Consider the following 21,291-nt stretch of genomic DNA (forward strand, 5'->3'; position numbering starts at 1 on the left):
GACTAATTAGTTTTCCAGTTCATGGGGCAGAAACCTAATAGCACCTGTGTGATAATGAATTTAAAGGATGTAGGAAAATAGATGAAGAACATAAGGTTGGGTCAAACAAAATTTCTTAGTATGGCCTACCTTGGCTTAAATATTATACTTAATTTTGCAGGAGTTAGAAAGGGTGCTAAGAGTTTTGATAATTGATTGCTTGGCTGAAAGGCGGATCAATAATGGGTTACCCTGAATGATTTGTTAACATAAAAGGAAGGATCACAAGGTTTAGGGACACTAGATTGCTAGCTATAGCATGAAAAGCATACTTTGGCAGAGTGTAGAAGGTGTGTCTTTCACTGATGCCTTGAGAAATCTGTCTGTAACTGATTGGGTGATTGGAGAAAGCAACATCCATATTTCTTTTTTATTACTCAAAAGTTACAGTGGTGACTTTAGCCATCCCTAACAGGCAATGAGGGCAATTGCAACTCAGGGTTCAAGTATGACAACCATCCAACATAGTTAGGGTTAATGTCTTAAAAGTAACCAAAGTTTAAGATATAGTTTCAGTGTTTGAGAAAATGTATTCATCGTAATACCTAAAAGGGAGTGTTGAACTGACTTCTCTAGGCTTTTTTTTTAAGGTTTATTTTTTTTTTATTATGTGGTATACAGTGTTCTGCCTGCACGTGTGCCTGCAGGCCAGAAGAGGGCACCAGGTCTCATTACCGATGGTTGTGAGCCACTATGTGGTTGCTGTGAATTGAACCCAAGACCTTTGGAAGGTCAGCCAGTGCTCTAAACCACTGAGCCATCGTCTCCAGCCCTTCTCTATAACTTTCTGTAAGAACATTAAGCAGCCACTCACCTTTCTCTTGCATCTGTTTGTAAAATTCTCTGCCTAGTCAGCTCAAGAAATTCTCACTTGGGTGTCCTTTCCCTGAGCCATAACTTAGAAACTCTTGGGGGGAAGCTAGCATAACCACCATAATTGTTTCCCTTTATCAAAGTTCATTACTCTATTCTCCTTGCTACCAATGCCCGAGGCTATTGCTTCCTTCACATGTGCTAGACTATAGTTTGGGTTGTTTAAGAAAATTAGAAATCTAACGCTTATTTCTTTTTTTTTTCCTTTGCGATTCCTCACATTTATTTTTTAAATATTTTTTTAATTGAGAAAAGGAAAAAAAGAAGTTTCCGCCTCCTCCCAGCCTCCCATTTCCCTCCCCCTCCTCCCACCTTTCTCCCCCTCCCCCCACTCCTCTCCCCCTCCCTCTCCAGTCCAAAGAGCAGTCAGGGTTCCCTGCCCTGTGAAAAGTCCAAGGTTGTCCCCGCTCCATCCATGTCTAGGAAGGTGAACACCCATACTGGCTAGGCTCCCACAAAGCCAGAACATGAAGTAGGATCAAAACCCAGTGCCATTGTCCTTGGCTTCTCATCAGCCCTCATTGTTCGCCATGTTCAGAGAGTCTGGTTTTATCCCATGCTTTTTCAGTCACAGTCCAGCTGGCCTTGGTGAGCTCCCAACAGATCAGCCCCACTGTCTCCGTGGGTGGGTGCACCCCTTGTGGTCCTGACTTCCTTGCTCATGTTCTCCCTTTTTCCGCTCCTCATTGGGGCCTTGGGAGCTCAGTCCAGTGCTCCAGTGTGTGTCTCTGTCTCTATCTCCATCCATCACCAGATGAAGGTTCTATGGTGATATGCAAGATATTCATCAGTATGGCTATAGGATAGTGTCATTTCAGGTTCCCTATCCCCAGCTGCCCAAGGAACTAACTGGGAACATCGCCTTGGGCTCCTAGGAGCCACTCTAGGTTCAAGTCTCTTGCCAACCCTAAGGTGGCTCCCTTGACTAAGAATTGTGCTTCCATGCTCCCCTATCCAACCTTCCTTTATCCCAATCATCTTGTTTCCCCTAGTCCCCCCCATCCTCCCCTTCTCACTTTTCTCTCCCCATCTCCCCTTACCCCCATCACACCCCACCCCCAAGATCCCAATTTTCTCCCTTTGCAATTTTGTCTACTTCCCATAGCCAAGAGGATAACTATATGTTTTTCCTTGGGTTTACCTTCTTATTTAGCTTCTTTAGGTTCACCAATTGTAGACTCCGTGACCCTTATTTATGGCTAGAAACCAATTATGTGCGAGTATACACATTGGAGTACTATGCTGCAGTAAAAAACAAGGACTTCTCGAATTTTGCATGCAAATGGATGGAAATAGAAAACACTATCCTGAGTGAGGTAACCCAGACCCCAAAAGATGAACATGGAATGTACTCTAGCACTTATTTCTAACCATGGTGACAAGTTTATTTCTGGTAAGGAGTCTTGTAAAATTTCCTCTGTTTTCTTGAGAAGTTCTTTTTATTTCATGCTTGATTTATTGCTTACATATTCAGCCTGTTTTTGTTCCTATATAAATTAAATAGTAAGTAAATAAGCAAATGGACTGTTTGACTTACAGGGTTGTCATTTTTTTTTTTTTTTTAGATTTTTTTGAGACAGGGTTTCTCTGTAGGTTTTTTGGTTCCTGTCCTGGAACTAGCTCTTGTAGACCAGGCTGGCCTCAAACTCACAGAGATCCGCCTGCCTCTGCCTCCCGAGTGCTGGGATTAAAGGTGTGTGCCACCACCGCCCGGCCAAGGTTGTCATTTTTTTAAAAATATTTTTTTATTAGAATCAAACATCTTTTAAAGTTATCTACTCTTATTCAAACATCCAGGTATGAGTTGGAAAGTTTATCAAGAAAGTGATCACTTGTACTGAATTTTAGGTTTAATTTTTAAACAGATGTAAGGAACATAGTATAAGGAGTGTATATGCCCAAGGCTACTTCCTACTTTCTCTCCTATCAGGTTCAGTGTACCTGGACATATGTTGAAGTTGATCCATATCTTGATAGAGAAACTCAGTGCTAGGGAAATTCTCAGAAATCCACATGGATGATCCCGACTAAGACTCCTAGCAGTAGTGGAGAGAGTACATGAACTAGCCTTCCCCTGTAATCAGATTGGTGACTACCCTAACTGTCATCATAGAACCTTCATCCAGTAACTGATGGAAGCAGATGCAGAGATCCACAGCCAAGCACCAGACCAAACTCCAGGAGTCCAGTTGAAGAGAGGGAGGATGGATGATATGATCTAGGTAGGGGTTGATATCACGATGGGGAAACCCACAGAAACAGCTGATCAGAGGTCTTGGGATCTCTGGAACTCTAGACTGACAACTGGTGCGACTGCATGGGATCTACCTAGGCCACCTGCATGTGGTTAATAGTTATGTAGCTTGGTCCATTCGTGGAGTCCTTGGCAGTGGGACCAGGATGTATCCCTGGTGAATGAGCTTAATTTTTGGAGCCCACACCCTTTGGTGGGCTGCCTTGCTCAGTGTTGATGATGAGGGGAGGGGCTTGGTCCTGCTTCTACTTAATTTGCCAAGCTTTGTTGACTCTCCACAGGAGGCCCTCCCTGTGGAGCAGGGATGAGTTAGAGGAGAGCATTTAATAATAGCAATGACAATTATGCATCATTCTCTTGCTAAAATAATAACAAGGAGTAACAGAAACCAGGCTCAAAGGGAGGGGGCTGATGCGTTTTCCAGAGGATTTGGTGGCATCTCTTCCTGCTGTGTCTGCAATGGTCACGTCTACCAGGAACACGCAGAGAAGATGGAGAGCTAGAACATGTTGCACTGTGATTGAATCTTTCCCTCGTTAACGGAAATGGATGCGCTGGTTTGACACATATTATTTGAGATCACTGATGATTATGTAGGTCAAATAATTTTACCCAGAGTGCAGATGGAGAAAACGCATTTTAGTGTTACCAGCAGAGAGACAGACTGTGGACAGAAAACCTTCAGCAATTGCTGCAGTGCTGATCGTGAAATAAGGAGGCCTCAGGTGTTGCATCTAGTTTCTGGACAGTTACTCAGGATATCTGAGCAATCAGCTCAAATAACCACTGTCTGATTGCTACAAGGTGTGAGAGGGCTTCATCTTAGGGGCTGGCATGCCAAACTCTGCACTTTTTGCAAATGAGAATCAAATGATCACAAGGAAAGATGATTATCAAACTCACTCACTTTGCCCTTCTGTAAGCTTGACTCTTATGTTTTGCTAACAGCACACTGGAAGTGGCAGGAAACAAAAATTCAACAGCTATGGAGTGTAAACCCTTCCAGATGTCCAGCCGTTAAACTGCTGTAACCTCACATTGAGAACTTTTGACATGATTGACATGTTCCGGATAACCTGAATAAAATAGTTAAGTTATTAAATGTATTTATAGAAGTGGGAGGAGGAAACAATCTCAATCTAAAAGTAATTATTCTTTCTGGACAGTGTTCAAAATCCTTAATAAGCTTCTATCCCCAACTTTGCTGAACGCAGAATATCTCGTTAATCAAGACAGTTTGTATGCACCTATATAAATATAATTGTATGCACACATGGGTATTTAGTAGACCCTTAGCATAATTACTTTGTACTTGGGAGCCTGCAAATGTAATATATTATTTGATTTTTCGGTATCAAAATCCAAATACTACAAGAAGTTCTAGAAGGTACACACTAAGGACAGATACTCTAAAATGTATTCTACTTACCTTCATGAATTCACACATATACATATAGACATGCTCACTGTGTTATTAGAATAGTATGAATCAGTAATGCTTGTTTCAAATTATTATTCGTGGAAGCAAATAAGCTCTCTTTAAAAAAATGTCAAAATATTTTTCCCTTGAGCAACTACCACTATAGGAATTTATTTGCTAGTTTTTATCAATGCAGTCAAAATATTCATTTACTAAAGAATTGTTGTTGAAATTCAAGAAGTGACAGATGAATTGTTATACTGCAAAGCTGCTTGCTTCACCAGGTGGTGGTGGTGCACACCTTTAACCCAGCATTCTGGTGGCAGAGGCAGACAGATCTCTGTGAGTTCGAGGCCAGCCTGGTCTACAGAGCTAGTTTCAGAACAGGCACCAAAACTACACAGAGAAACCCTGTCTTGAAAAACTAAAAGCTAAAATTCAATAACAACAAAAAAGCTCTTTGCTTCAACCCAGATGCTTATGTGTGTCCATCCTGTTTCTAAAATTTGGGCTACCTGTAACAAACTGCCCAGTTTTAATGAGTCATATCCTCACTCTCCAGACCTTCATGGTAAACAGAAAAAAATATTTCTCACTCCCCCCTTCGCAGTAAATATTATGTTATGGCCACATGAGGATTTTGGAGGAAAAAATAAAGAAACAAATCCCTATCCGTATAAATCAATGTTGCTACATTAATCTACCCCAAGGCACCAACTTGTAACATATTCTTTGTTTGGTAGGTGTTATAATTAACAAAATAATAAAGTAAATTAATCTTTTAAATATGGGAATTTGTATATAACATTTAACCTTTCATCAATGAAAACATGCAAAAAAAAAGTGTTACAGTCAACTGTTCATCTCTCTGACATGCGGCCCCCTGTGTATCAGATTTGCTTCGCTTGCATTTTTTTAATGCTTGCCCAATTTTTTTTTCTCCCTTGCTTTGTGGAAGGCTGAGCATGCCCTCAGGGCAGCAGTCAATACTTTCTGATGAATAGAAAGAACGTTGCTGACATAGCAAAAGCTTCAGAAGGCTTTCAAAAAAAAAAAACACGATTATCATTATATTTGGTACAGAAGTCTCAGATATTGATAGCAGCCAATGTAATTGTTTCTCCCCCTCAGAGTTTTTCTCTCATCTCTCTTCGGGCCATTCATTTCTGGCTGTATGTGGCAGTGAGATGAAAAAGGATGGCAGCCTAGACCATTCCTGAGGGTTCACAGCAACGCCTTGCAAGATTTACTTTTCGCAGCCTAGACCATTCCTGAGGGTTCACAGCAACGCCTTGCAAGATTTACTTTTCGTGGCTCGCGTTAAGTTACAATGTAGACAAAACTAGTAACACTGACAGGCTGGGGGTTTCCTTGTCACCTACTATGAAAACAGCAAATGTGAAAGTAATATTGGATAGAGAGGCAATCCTATTCAGTATCCAAGGGAACTAAATGAGGAACAGCGCTACTTACTTCATGTGCTTTGCTTTCCGGACGGCATTTTTCCCCATCGGTTTCTACTTATCATCAGGATTTGAAAGGAAGAAAGTTTCTGAATAGAACGTAAGCCACAGTGGGAAGGTCAAAGTTTCTTAGCATAGACCTTTGTTTGTGCCAGGGGTCACTCTAACCTTGAATCTATTCTGAGTTGAGCTAGACACTAAAGCAACAATTTTGGTGGCAATCACAGCGACCTTAAAGGGATGCGTCATGCTCCTTGTTAAACCCTTAGTAAACTAATATGGTGTTATATCATTATAGTACATTTGTGTTATTCCATTTCCTGTTGAGTTAATGAAATACTCTGGGCCTCCTACTGCATAAAACAATTAAAGACATTTCAATGGAGACTGAGAGACTGAAATTAAGCAGACCCATCTCTGTTTGCACGTCGTCATGAGACCCACCTGGTTCATGACGTCACAAGTCCAAGAGTGGTGCTGTAGCAAGACAGAAAGGCAGAAAAGGACTCGAGACAGGCTTGTTTGTTTGTTTGTTTGTTTATTCATTTGTGGGTGTTTTACCTGACTGTATGTGTGCACATCATATTTGGGTCTAGTGCTCAGGCTACATGACCGTAGAGACTAGGCTTCTGGCATAAGACTCCTGTAACAGCAAACTGTATCTGAATAATAGAAACATTCATACTGACTGTAACACTCAAGTTTCAGTTCCAGTGTTAAGAGGAGTATGCGACACAGTGAGTATGCTATAGGGTATGATAAGTCGCTGGTTATAACCATAGATTTCTTATCCACCCTCATCCACAAAAGTCGCTTAACAGAGACACATAAGATCCATATTTGAAAGTCAAGGTAAAATTTGACTAAATCCGCAATATTGAATCCTATTAGTAACAATGCTTCTACCATGGAGGGCTAAAAGCTTGTATGTACACTTTCCAGAATAGTACAAATAAAATAAATGAACTACCTTGAAAAGATCAGCGTGCATACCCGCAGTGCAAGAGATCAGGTAAATTAGCTTGTATCCAGTAGTACCAAATAGCATACATGTGTAGAAACAACACACTTAAATTCATTTCTATGTTCAAATAATATATGGAGAGAACACTGCTTTCCTTTAGGTAAGCATTGATTTTCTGAAACTTTATTAAATTCTAAATTAAATTCCAAATCTGTTATTTAATTCTAAAACCAAAGAAGTTCATGTAAAAAATCATGACCATCTATTTGGATTTCTTTCCTTGAAATGAATATTGATGCTTAACTAGACACAACGTATCTGTAAGAGGAACAATCTCTACAATCTTTTATCCAGAAAGTAGAGCAAATGCAGCAACAACAATAAAAATACATGTTTTGGTTAGAGACAGTTGCTTCCTCCTATAATCTTAATGTCTTACTAGTGTCCAACAGATATATGACAAGATAACATATTCTAGTAATCATGACAAAGCATAAGCTGGCTTGAGTGTTCTATTATGCAATAATTTTATTTTATTTTACATTTATTATTTGTGTGTGTCTGTGTGTGTGTGTGCGAATGTGGTGGTGATTCACATGTGAAGTTCAAAAACCTGCTTGTAGGAGTCAGCTTTCTCCTTCCATGATGATTGTTCTAGAGATCAAACACAGGTTCTCTGGAGAGGCATCAAGCAATTTTACCCACTGAAACATCTCACCAGACAAGTTATGCAACATTTTAATTAGCAAGAATGATAGTGATGACTCAGTGCAAAAAGCGCTTTGTCGATGCTGATAAATTGATATCAGGACCCGCTAAAAGCTTGATAAAATTGTATGACCCATGTTAGATCCCAACAAAAAGTCAGTAATTCCAGCTACCACAGCAAGGAGCTAGAATGCTAATGCTAAGACAAAAGATTTTCTAGATGTCCAAGTAACAACTAGATGGAGTGCCCGGATCACTCCCAAAGTATTCTTATGGCATAAATATACGTGCCGTATTGTATAGGTTCCCGCCACCTCAACACGCACAGAAATATATACACACCAACACACACATGCACAAACATATCATACACACTCACATTCACACAAAGAAGACAATATCATGAGCGATTACTTTGGACTGTTTGAAAGCAAATGTTATTGTCCAGTAACTGAAGTTCAAGGGCAGACTTCTCATATAGCAAAAGGTAACTGTAAAGTGTTCCTCTTCTATTCTCTTTCATGTTGTGAAAAATTACCACGTATATATTTTATGGAACATATGCTTAGAGGTGTAATTCAACATTTAATATATAATTAGACGTCTCAGACTCTATCTAAACAAAGATATAAGAAATGCTTTTATTAGCCTTCAACTTGTTTTTAGTGAAATGAAATACTAATTTTCACACTTAATTGATTAACTGGAAGCAAGAAGCATCATTAGTCTAGAGATATTAGTAGCAATGGAATATTCACATTTTAAGCATTTTTAGATTAAAATCTCTATTGAAATTGGAAACTGTGTAAATATATTCTTTTCAGTTCATAAAGTCATGATCAAGATCAAGTCCAGCTACAGTAATGGACCGTAATGTATATAAGACAGCTTTAATTCAATTTGTTTATATTCAGACAGAAGCAGAACCATGATTGTATTTTTTTCTCCTAATCAAAAGTTTCTAAGAGGGCTATCACATGGGTTTCAATATAGAAAAATGAATTGTAAAGTGGAAATATTAACATGGATTTATTGTCAGTCCCTTAAACATAATATCTATGTCAACTTCTCAGTCATCTTTCTCATTTCTTATGGTAAGAATTACTTTATTGATTAGAACACTGCGGTTTGCGCGCATAATGAAAACCTGTAATGAAAAACTCAATTTAGAAGGAAGTCATATTCTCAACAGTGATAACCAATTTTTCTGTTCATCATTTTAATCTATCTAGCAGCATTCCTCATGAGAAATCAAACTATCCCTGAATCATGATTATATGTAGATAATCAATTAAATGGAAGAAGTTACATGCAATATGTAAAAAGGTAACCTCTCATGGGATCAAACTAAAATGTTAATATTACTAGAGTCAATAGTTAGGTATGCCACTGGAGAAATAAATAACTTTGTTAAGGTATCTTGAGAAATTCATAGAACAATATTTATATGTGTTTGGAGAATTATATGTAAATTATAAGCGAAAGTACCTATTCAAGCTATAAAATCACTCATCTTTTTAAAATTTATAGAAACCTGAAGCCACTATATTATAGGACTTCATAATGCATTGCCTTTTTAATCTTCAAGGAACTCAAATAAATGACAATGAAATGATATTTTCTATTAAGAAAAAAAAATCAATGGGTTTGACGGAAATTTAGCAACTTCTATCAGTGTTTCGGTTCAAACCAAAGATTTACATGACTTTAATTAGTGTGTTTTTTGTCATTATGTGTCATTTCTCCTTCAAATCCCAAATTTAATTTATCATCAAATATCATAAACCATTTACAATGTATTTATCTGTATAAATAAGTATATAAAATTTGGCTATTTTTCTATTATCTTTTTTAATGAATGTTAACTAAGAAGAATTAGCACAGATACATACCTATATCTATGTATTTTAAATGTATTTAAATTTAGAAGTTACAATGGCATAGTTATGTTACTGGCTATGAAAGCTTATAGCTGTCATAATAGAGGATTTAAAATAAGCTGGGTATGGTACTTCATCTCTGCAATTCCAGTATTAAGAGGCTAAGACAGAGATAGACCCCAAATATTGAAAATAGCTTGGCATATATAATGAGGGTTAGGGTTAGAGAGAGAAAGTAAGCAGCAAATGCTGTGATAAAAATTACATAGCCATTATAATTATATTAATTGCAAACATTCTTTTTATTCTTATTCTATCCTTAATTATAGATAACATTTTTCTTATAATGTAATTGTCAGAGCATTTCATACATGTATACACATGTATGCACATGTGTGCACACAGATATTATTTCTACAAGTATTTTAAATATACACACTGAACCACACTATGTCTTTTTATTACTTCATATGTACTGCATATGCACATAATATCAAAGATATTTCTGTAAGTCTCCCCTTTAAATATCTGTTTATATAAATCCAAATTATTTTCTACTATGAAAATTCTGTGATATCAGTATTTATAATATACCTTTATACTTAATATTTAGATATAAATTATAATGGAAACACTTTAGTGCAATGATTTATGAGGGACACTTTCAGTTCTCTGTAATCCTGTAGAACATCCCATGTACTGAATATTATTGCAAATTTAGGTGTATAGTGAGCAACTTACATACTTCACTTATCTAATTAATTTAAGAAGATCTGAGTTAATTGTGCTTGGCAGAGAGTTAAATAGATTTTCTTATGTTTTCCAATCTCCCTGACTGTAATTCCTACAAAGTCCAGAGCTATATTCAAAGGAACTGTCCCTGAATGAAGGGGAGAGAGGGTGCAGAAGACAATATGAGGAGAGAGAGCTAAAATTAAAGACCATTTCAGAAATAGTATGAAAACCTTCTACAGAAGAATCTGCCTTAAATCACATATGTGATACATATTATTAATGTTCTAATATTTTGTAATTTTGCTATATGTTCTAGGATTTAATAACAATGTTATATCAAATTTTAACATTCATAGCTTTAATAAATATTTTATTTATTGTTAAAATTATCTTTACCATTGTTTTCTCTATTATGTTATAATCACTTTAAAATCATTGTTTTCAGCCCTTATTATTTGACTTGAGAATATTGCTTTCTTTGTACATTAAAGATTTTAAACTGTAAGACCTCTCAAATGATATATTTGTTTTGAAAACATCCAGATTTTAATATTAGAAGTGACTCCAGAACCATAGATTAAGCATTTTTATTCACTTTGATTCTCATACACGATTTAAATCATTTGGCTTTGGTTTATAAATTGCGTCTTTTCATTTATTTTTCTTAATAAACTGATATACTTGTCATATTTCTGTGTCACCTGTGTTCCTGAATAATGCATAATCATACAAATATGAATATATTTTTCCGAACTATTATAAAGTATCTGGTTGCAGAGCCTTTCCCAGTATAATTAAATATCAAGTGTTACTCTGCTAAATGGATGTTTAGGAAAGCAATTAGAAATTGGGAGCAATTAATACTGCTATTACTTAAGGGAAATTGTAACCTAATATATTAACCAAGCAACACAAGATTTACTTCTTGTGTCTTTCTGAGAGTTGATGTTGTCCAATTAGAATATAAATGGCAAAGGGAGGGAGGAATTCATTTATTCAAATTTTATTACAAGTCAGTTATAGATCACAGACTTTATATTATGCACAATACGTACTTGTTTGTTTGTTTACAATAAAGTTGCTGAGCCCATGTTGAATGTCTGGAGTTGGACTTGAGATATACAAAAGTAGATGAAATTTGTTCCTCCCAAACAAAGGGACACCATGACAGGTACCCACTTGCAGACACCAGTGACTCTGCGTATTCTCAGCCTAATTGATGTTTTGTTTGTTTCTTCTGCTCTTCTGGTGTTCTCTCTCTCTCTCTCTCTCTCTCTCTCTCTCTCTCTCTCTCTCTCTTTCTCATGTTTGTGTATGTGTTTGTGTATGTGTGTGTGTGTGAGAGAGAGAGAGAGAGACAGAGAGAGAGAGAGAGAGAGAGAGAGAGAGAGAGAGAGAGAGAGAGAGAGAGAGAGAGAGAGAGAGAGAGAATACTCTGTGTCTTCTTAAACCTGCATTTAAAAATTCTGGCTAATTATAACAGCACAACCCTTTGAAGTGCTGCTTGTCTGACTAATATGTCTCAGCTGTGTACCACTGTGTTTAATAAACATTGTGATGACTTCTAACTTCCTTTACTCTGTCACTTGGACTTGAGGCACCCAGCACCTCACCCTTCACGGTCTACTGTATCTCACAAAAGTCTCTGACACTGTTCTGTTAATGTTTGTTGTCTTTTCCTCCAGGCTGTATTTTTCTTTCCTGAAGTCAGTCTTATAAGTGAAAGGTCTCCATCCCTTGCTTCTGCTGGTAACTATAGCAACAACAGTTACTAGACACAGGGTCAAGCGTTTAGTAAATATTACACATTTTGTTCTCAAAATGATCAAAGAGGATATTGGTGAGAATACATTGATCAAAAGCAGGAGCCTTGTTCTTCATTAATATTTATATCAAAAATATTAACTACTGTGTCTTCATCATTAAACCAGATATTTATTGACTGCCATGTCAAAATCCCGTATTCTTTTATTGCATCCTTCATGCTGATAACAGTGGTGTCTTTATAAAGCTCCCGTTTTCTCTAGTTCTAGTCACTTATATGAAAACATTTAGCAAATAATAGATACTTTATGTTTACCTAGTAGAAATGTTTGAAGTTGGCCACTGCATCTCTGACTTTGTTTATAGGATCCCATTTCAGGAATAACTATCTAGCAAAAAAAAAATGCCTCTTTCTTTCCTAAGTGATATCAACTGTTACATCATGTGCATTTGCTCCATTGTTTCCTACATCTCAAATTTCATCATCCTTAAGTGCTTAACTAACCCTTATTTATGTTATAGGGTCATCCCAAATGCCAGCTCATTTTGGTATCAGCTTTAGAGACAGAATATGGACATTAGGGAGATTTGGAAGAGCATTGTGGTTGTGTCATTTTAGAAACAGCTTTTACACCCAGTTTCATAAATTTGATCATCATATCAGTACTTGACTTCAAGGGTTATTATTATTTTGTTGAGTTAAAGCAACTAGTGCTGTGTACATGGACAAATGCACAACAGTTTAATTCTTAACTCTGACCTACCCTGAATGCGGCATTATAGAGTTCACATTTCATTTTTAGAATGTATAGAAATTTTGTCTGTACGATTTTAAAATGTAGCTATGTGCCACCCAATAGATTGTGTAATACACAAGCATTGTATAAATTAGCATTATCAAAATCATCATATGTGACAGAATTATAGCATGCTTTCTTGACATAAATACAAATTTTATAGATTTTGTTTATTAATTATGACTTGTCCTAAAGTATAAACATACTGTATTTATAACAGGATTGAGTTTTCCAATTGACTGGTATCACATACTTTTATTGGTTTAGCATTTGAGCCAATCAATTAAATAGAATCACTCAAAGGCAAAAGTTTCAGGTCTCGCTAGAATGCACCCTTGTTTAAGGCAAAAGCATATAGCATCATTATTTCAAGACACGAAGAGCTGAACCTCGGAAAATGAAGGTCAAGATCCAGCGAACACCATGGCAGGCCTGAATCTGTTGTCATTGGTATGTGATTAGCATAGTTACAAAGGAAAGTTTGCAGATACAATGTCTATTTTAGTACATTTTTTAAATAGCCCATTTAAATACGATACGTGCTTTCATGTAGTTCTGGTCTGGTAAAATCTAGCAAAACAAAAACAAAAGAACAAACCCTGTAAAATATTTGAGAATCCGTATTTCTCCTTTATCTTTGGGTAATCGCAATTTCCTGTTTTAAATCTTCAGAAGTCTAAATCCCTAAAGAAAACAGAGGATAGAAACTTCTCAAATATTTATTAATGACTATGAATTATTGCTTTCTTCAGTGTATCTGCTTCAATGAATATGCCTGATATGCCTTCAGTGATGGTTCATAGAACTAATGGAGGGCCTCAGAGGATAAACACACTGCAATTAGAATCCTGCCCAGATTTCCCTTTTAATATCTCTCTATATTATTAATTACTATGTGTAACACTCTGACATTATAAGAGAAATGAAAGTTGGGTATCTAGATTTTAACTTAAATTTACTCCAGGTGCCGTTTGGGAGACAGTATAAAAGCATTCATTGAAAGATGGCCAACAAATTTCTTAGGTACAGAGAGCAACAGAGATGTGAATGTGTTTATCATGCCTACTAAGAGGAGCACAGTGAAAGTAAAGCATATATCAAACCATGAATGACCTACTTACCTTAAAGAAAGGAAGAAAACATATGGCAATGAATGGTTTAAGTCATGTGACTTTGCGCACTCAGAGGCTCAGAGTCTGAAGCCATTTGCCCATCTTCACATTGCTGTATAGCTACGTCATATAAACTTGCCCTTAGGCTTTTGAATCTTTAAATTTCATAGCAATGATAAAAAGGAGAGCTGAACAATTTGTGTGATGTTTATGACAGTGAACTTGAAAGCAGTTTGTGGAATGAAAATTGCTGTTTTGCCAGTATCGTTTTTACTCAAGTGAGGAACGAAGTTCATAATACTAAATTCTGGATTTGGTATACCTTATACCATCTTTAACACATAGAGAAAAATCATAACAAATGACCAAATTGACTGAATCAAAGTCAGCAATTAATATCAGTGAAAAAAATATGTTTTTCAGCACTTGCTGAGGGTCTTTTAGGTCAACACACTAGGCTGATGCCTTTAAAAGAGCAATATGAGTCTGTGGTCTACATCACACATGATAGAGTGTCTGCCCAACATACACAAGGCACAACTTAAACCGCCAGTACCATAAAAAGTTTTTTTTTAATTAAAAGAACTTAATTAGAAGAGGGTAAAGATGGAAGAACTTGATTTAGATGCAACAAATGCATCCGTATTGCTTCTCTGCATAATTTAATTATATTGTGATAGAGAGGCCAATATCTTTGACTAAGTCACTCAAATATGATTAAACGTTTATTAACGTTCAAAATGACATAAAATCAAACATAATTAGAATATGCAAACTGGAAAGAAAGGTGAATATCATTTACTCACCCTTATGCCAAGAGGAAATAAATCAATACAAAGGCTGCACATAACTCCCTCTGTTTGAGAAAGATGGGAATGAGTCTAACTAAAGCTTTCCCAACACTCATTGTGGCATATTTGAAAGGATGCAAAATTGTCCATATTGTCTAAGAGTATAGTCTTTCATGTAGCTATTAAATCCAGTGACCAACAGCAGCATCAAATATGTCTCTTCCAATACAGGAGGATAATACTCTTATGTAACATAAAAATTGATACTGTGCTTAAAATTGAATTTAATGTGGTCAGTAATTATTGCTGCCATATATATATATTGTTGTGCATTTTGCTATTGAGTGCCAGATATAATAAGCTTGGCTTCAGCATTATGTACAAAATTCATTTATTATGAACACCACAATTACATTCAATGCAGTAATAAGTTTACCCCAATGGTAATGATATTTGAGAAAATAGGTCCACATCTGTTTCATTCTCAGGATCATAGTGAAGTGTAAAAAAAAAATCAAATTGCAAAAATAGCCTATATACTTCTATACACGTTGTTGTTTCTAACACTTCCTTTTTACTTGGGTGTAGAAGAGATTATGTGGCAATATTTCCTTATTTGATTGAATTCGTTTAAGTTATTCCTACACAATAATGCATGATAACTAAGGAATCTTAACATTTAAAGAAGGATGCAGGAAAAAAGGGAGAGGAGAGAGAATAATTTGTGACTATGTGCAAATTTATTAAGATCAATAACAAATCAGTACATAGTTTATATAAGACTAAAAAACCCAACAACAACAACATACCATTATTATAGCATCCACTATGTTCATATGTTGTGATTTTCATAAAATATCCACATTAAGAGGATTGACTTGTCCATTACGAACATGCAAAGGAAGAATAGCAAGGGGTGTGTCTCAGTGATAGCATTCACAGACTGTACATTCAATCTGATTGTTCCACAAAGGAAGATGAGTTTCAAGATAAATATCTAGTAGTAGAAATTAGAATACAAAGTCATAGCTCACTCCCACATACAATAATTAGTTGAATCATTTAAAACAAATTCTTCAACTTGGAGGCGAAGATTCTTATTTCCTACAATTTTCCCTGTTCAAATTTCTTGACATTTTGTTAATTTCACTAATGACTCATTGGCATTATGCCTACAATTCTATAGTTAATTATGCAACACTCTTGCAGACTCTAAAGGGAATGAAAGCTGCAAAATTTTTAGTGTTTCTTGTCTTAGTTGTATGATCCTTTTTGAGGTAAAGAGGTATGTAGTCTGTACTGTAAAAATTCTCTAATTTGTGTAGTGGCATTTCATCTTTAATAAATAAAGCTGGCCTGAAGGTCAGAAAAGGAAAACAATCAGCCACTGACTCTTAACCTCCAACTCAGCCTGAAAAATGGTGATCCTGCTTCCCAGACACCTCAGAATGGGACTGAAACTGAGAGCTGTCTCCTACCATTTTATAATCCTCTCTAGCTCTGGGATTAAGAGCAATAGAAACCGCTATTGCCTGGTTTCTAAGGCAAGCTAGCGTGTGTGGCTATTGGGACTAAAGTCATGTGTCATCGCTGCCTGGTTTATCAGGCTGGCCAGTGTGGCTGTTTCATTTTTCTAACCTTCAGGTAAGCTTTATTTATTAAAATACAAATGAATATTCACGACAAACTTGAAGAAGGAAAATACCCATGTCAAAACTGTAACACTTGCTTGTTTTCCACACTGAATTCATTTAATGTTTTTTTTAAATCTGGTATCCAGTTGTTTATATTTATGATTTAAACAACAGCCTGATTTTTGTGCTTGTCTAGTTAAATGGACAAAATGTGCTCAAATATATATTTCATATTTATCAGATGAAAATCAATCTTTGGAATGTGTATGTGAATGTGTTTGTTCATGTCAGTGTACGCTGTGTTTATACTTGTGAATTCATACTTTGCGGGCCAAAGAACAACTTGAGTTCTCCAGGCTCTGACCACCTGTACTTTTGAGACCAGGTCTGAAAAGGCTGAAGATCATCAAGGAAGCTAGAGTGCTGTCCAGCAAGCCTCAGGACCACCCTGTCTCCAATCACCAGTCAGATAATTAAAATGATATAACACAATTCATGATAAAATGTTCTTTATGGGGATGTAACACAGCTTCTCATAATTGCAAAGCTGAGACATCAGCCTAGCTTGAATGTGAATTATTAATGTATATCTTTTCTTGAATATAATGAGATTTTACCAAATCTGACTATTCATGTATTTTCAGCTCAGTTAATATTTGCAGTATGTGTAATAAAAAATTGGCCATCAATTTAACACTCTCAATCATTATATTCATTTGGTACATCCAGGGTATATTTTTCAACATGATGCTCTGGATATAGACACACACATACCATGTTCTGTCAAAAGTAGTAAGTTTTGAATGTCATCACTATTGTTTCTATTTATGACCCTACAGATTTCCATCGGATACAGTAAAGGTAAATGGACCAATGAAAATGCAAATAAAAGCTTACATTTTTTTATGTTCCTGTGTTGTAGTTTTGTGGGGACCTCCTGGTGAAGTCGCCTACCTTCCTTTGATTACATGCACTTCATTTGTGATATCTCTTTGTACTTCATCCCATTAAGAGCATAAATCTAGGGCCTGTAAAATGACTGTTGGTTGGGAAAGTGTTGGCCTTAAAATGTGAAGAGTTGTGTTTGATCTGTGGAACTTACATAAGAAGGCCGCATCCAGCGATCACACACTGAATTGCAGTACTGGAGACATGGAAATGGCGCGATCTAGAGAGTGTAGCCCGACAGTTCTCAACCTGTGAGTCACGGACCCCTTTGCGGATTGCGTATCAGATATCCTGCATATCGGATGCTTACATTACAGTATGATAATTACACTTAAGGAGAAGCAATAAAATAGTCTGATGGCTTATATATTTGGGGGTCACCACAACATGAGGAACTGTATTAAAGTGTTGCAGCATTAGGAAGGTTGAGAATCACTGGTCCAGCCCTAATTGGTGAGATTCAAGACGATGAGCAAATCTGCTACAAAGTAGGTTGATAGCTTTTCTGAGAAATGGACCTAGAGGTTGACCTCTGGCCTGAACACACAGAGAGCTAAATGTGTGAGTATGCCTTCACGCATAGGTGCTCTTGCAAAAACATAACTAACACACATACAAACACCCACACACACTCACCCTCTCCTCACACACACAATAAACCTGCTTCCCAAACATGAAATTAGTTTGCTGTTTAAAAAGCAGGGAACCCTGATTGTTCTTTGAGCAGATGAGGGAGGGGGACTTGATCGGGGGAGGGGGAGGGAAATGGGAGGCGGTTGCGGGGAGGAGGCAGAAATCCTTAATAAATAAATAAATTTAAAAAAAAAAGAATTCCAGCTTACATAATTCAGCAAGCCTTTTGCAAAAAAAAAAAAGCTATTTTAATCAATTGAGCTCACCATAATTAATAGTATACAATTATAATCTTAGAATTAAAAGACAAAAACCTTCATAGTTCGAGTACAGGATCATAATAATATTTTCTTAACTAGGATATGTCTGTTTTAAACCATTTGGCATGTTTATACATTTATTCAAAAAAAACCTTTTAAATATTTGTACTATTGTTGGGGAATATTATTTTCAGGTGTATGACTTTTGTTTATACTGCATTTAACTCTGTGAAGCTGTGTTACTCTGCCTGTTCTAATAAAGAGCTGAATAGCGAGGCAGGAGCAAGGATAGGCAATGTTAGCAGGCCAGTTTGTATGAATAGAAGAAGAAATCTGGGTGGAAAAAAGAGCAACAAGAGAACAAAGAGAGGAGAGCGCAAAGGACAGCCCAGTAACTTTGGAGTAAGATTTACAGAAGAGAACGATGAAAGCCTAGAGGCGAAAGGTAGTTGGAACTTTTTAAGATAGGAAAAGCTGGCATTGAAGCAAGCCACACTAAGGCCAGGCATTCAAAAGTGATAATATATCTCTGAGATTTATTTGGGAGCTGGATGGTAGGTCAAAAGACGTAAACATCACACAATATTTTGGTGTACAAACTTTGGGCTCGAATATCCATCTAGAGCATGAAAAAGCTGAAACAAAAAAAAAGTATGCGGCCCCTTTAAAATAGGCACTGTTGTTCAGCTGGGAGCACTAAATAGAAACTAGAAATGGCAAGCTAAGTAAAAACCACTTGTGGCTATTCAAGTACCAAATTCCATAGCTAGAAAGGTTTAATGTAGTTCTCAGTCAGGACCTCCAACAGGGCACAAGCTTTAGATTTGTCTCAGGATTCAACTCCAGACTGGGCAGAGCCAGCTGCTGGAGCATGTGGAGTATCCAGTTGTAGTAATTTAACAGTCTAATGTTTGCTCCTGGGGTCAAAAAAGACGAAAAGATACACAGTAAAAAAAAATCCAGACAGAAAATTCTCTAAACAGGTTCCAGTGTGTTTTACAATGTGCGTAGGCTTAAGAAATAAAGAAAATGGTTATAGGCAGTCATAGAAAGAAATAAAGAGATTAAAAGTAATAAAGTGATGTTTTCAAAAAAAAAGTAAAAGTAACATAAAAGAAAAAAGCCACGTAAAGAAGAGAAACACACAGGATGTTAGGATCTTATATGCTGTCATGTTGATTTTGAATTTTTTGATTGCTGAAAAGCAAAGGACAGCTGCTTAGAGACCTAAAAATGAAAAAGGGGCTGTGGGAATAAACCAGCCTAGATATTTTATGAATGTCTTAAATTTTAAAATACTCAAAAATGCATTTCTCAAATGGAAATAGAAAATGCTTTGGAGAAGAGGCTGTGGATTTTTTTCCATATTGATTTGGATTGGATTTTATCAGGGGAGACCTCCTGAGACTTGACAAGTGACATCTATCAACAACGGTTATACGTGCTCTTCCCAGGATTTGGCCATTACCTCCAATTTTTTCTTTGGGATCTCAAAAATACTTCATCCACATTAAGCAGGAAGCAGTCTAGGGAATGAAACATCCACATTCTCAAGGGAAAAGGGGCTGTGGGTGGTCTTTGGTAATTTTGTGGGTCATGGATGCTTGTTATATTTTGGGGAATATAGGATAAAAAGACAACTATTAATCTAAGATGAGACTTTTGCATTGACATGGATTTTGGTTTATGTGTCCAAATTTAAAGTCAATTTTGTTACACTGTATATATGTTTTTACTTTTATTTAAAGGAATTTTGTATATTGATACAAATTTAAGGTAATTTGTATTACAACACACTGCATATATGTTTCTACTCTTGTTAAAATGATTTTGTATATTGATACCAATTTAAGATTCTTTTTGTTATACCAGTGTTGTGTATATGTTTTTGCTCTTGGTTAAGGTATTGTATCTATGCAGTTCATTTTAAAATGTAGGTCCAGACAGAAATGCCTGGTGGGCATAATAAAGAGCCCAAAGGTCAATAGGGAGGTAGGAGCAAAGATAGGTGGGGCTAGCAGGCAGAAGGTAGAAACAGATGAAGAAATCTGGGTGGACAAAAGAAGGGTAACAAGACAACAAGGAGAGGAGGATGCAAGGGAACAGGTATCCAGCATCCAGCAGCCATGGACGAAGAGAAAGATAAAAACCCAGAAGCAAAAGGTAGTTGGGATAATTTAAGATAAGAAAAACTGGCAAGCTACAAATCACACTAAGGCTGAGCATTCATAGGTCATAATAAGCCTGTGTGTGATTGATTTGTGAGCTGGGTGATGGGCCCCTGGAAAAGCCAAAAGAGACAAAGTTCACGCTACATGCCATGGGGCAACAAGGACAGCTACTTTACTATATACCCAATCAACACGAGTGTGTTGGTTACTCTTTGTTGCTATGATAAAATATCCTGTCTAAAAAAACCCCAACAATTTAAAGAAGAGGGGGTTTATATTAGATTACAGTTACAGAAGGGTAGACTCCTTCACGGGTGGAGAAGGCATGGTAGCAGGAGCAGAAAGGAGAGAGATCACATTTCATTCACACAGAGAAAGAAAGAGGCTTGAACTCATGAACCTTCACAGACCATCTCTAATGATGTAATTCCTCCAGCAAGACCTCATATACTTAAAATAGGCTCTTCACATACTGTTTTTTTAGACATGCAGTATGTAATAATCATAATTACCTCAATCTCAAAAGCATTATATGTCATATTATTTGAGGCATATAAAAGATCAGAAGAGAAACACCAATTACTTCTTTTTCTTCAAATTGCTCACTCAAAGTTCTTACCCATTTTCTCTGTTGACAAGGCTTAATAGTTTGCTGAGATTAATGGGCTAAAAAGTCCTCGCTTTAGGGAAGGGAAAGAAATCATAGGAGCATAACAGAATTATGGAAGGAAAAGATTGAAAATTTGTAGATGTCATAAATTAGTTTGAAATAAAGGGTTAGCAGAGGTTAGTTATTGAATTTAAGTCAAAAAAGAAAAATATTTCTATTTACACTTATCTGAAAA

At 36.4% G+C, this 21,291-nt stretch overlaps 1 protein-coding gene across 9 annotated transcripts in view; it reads right to left on the reverse strand.

The window, feature by feature from the left end:
• Mgat4c (MGAT4 family member C) overlaps positions 1–21,291 on the reverse strand; it is a 481,385-nt gene that overhangs the window by 12,621 nt on the left and 447,473 nt on the right. The window lies entirely within an intron of this gene.

This window comes from Microtus pennsylvanicus, chromosome 20, assembly GCF_037038515.1.
Source record: "Microtus pennsylvanicus isolate mMicPen1 chromosome 20, mMicPen1.hap1, whole genome shotgun sequence".
Classification (NCBI taxonomy): Eukaryota; Metazoa; Chordata; class Mammalia; order Rodentia; family Cricetidae; genus Microtus; species Microtus pennsylvanicus.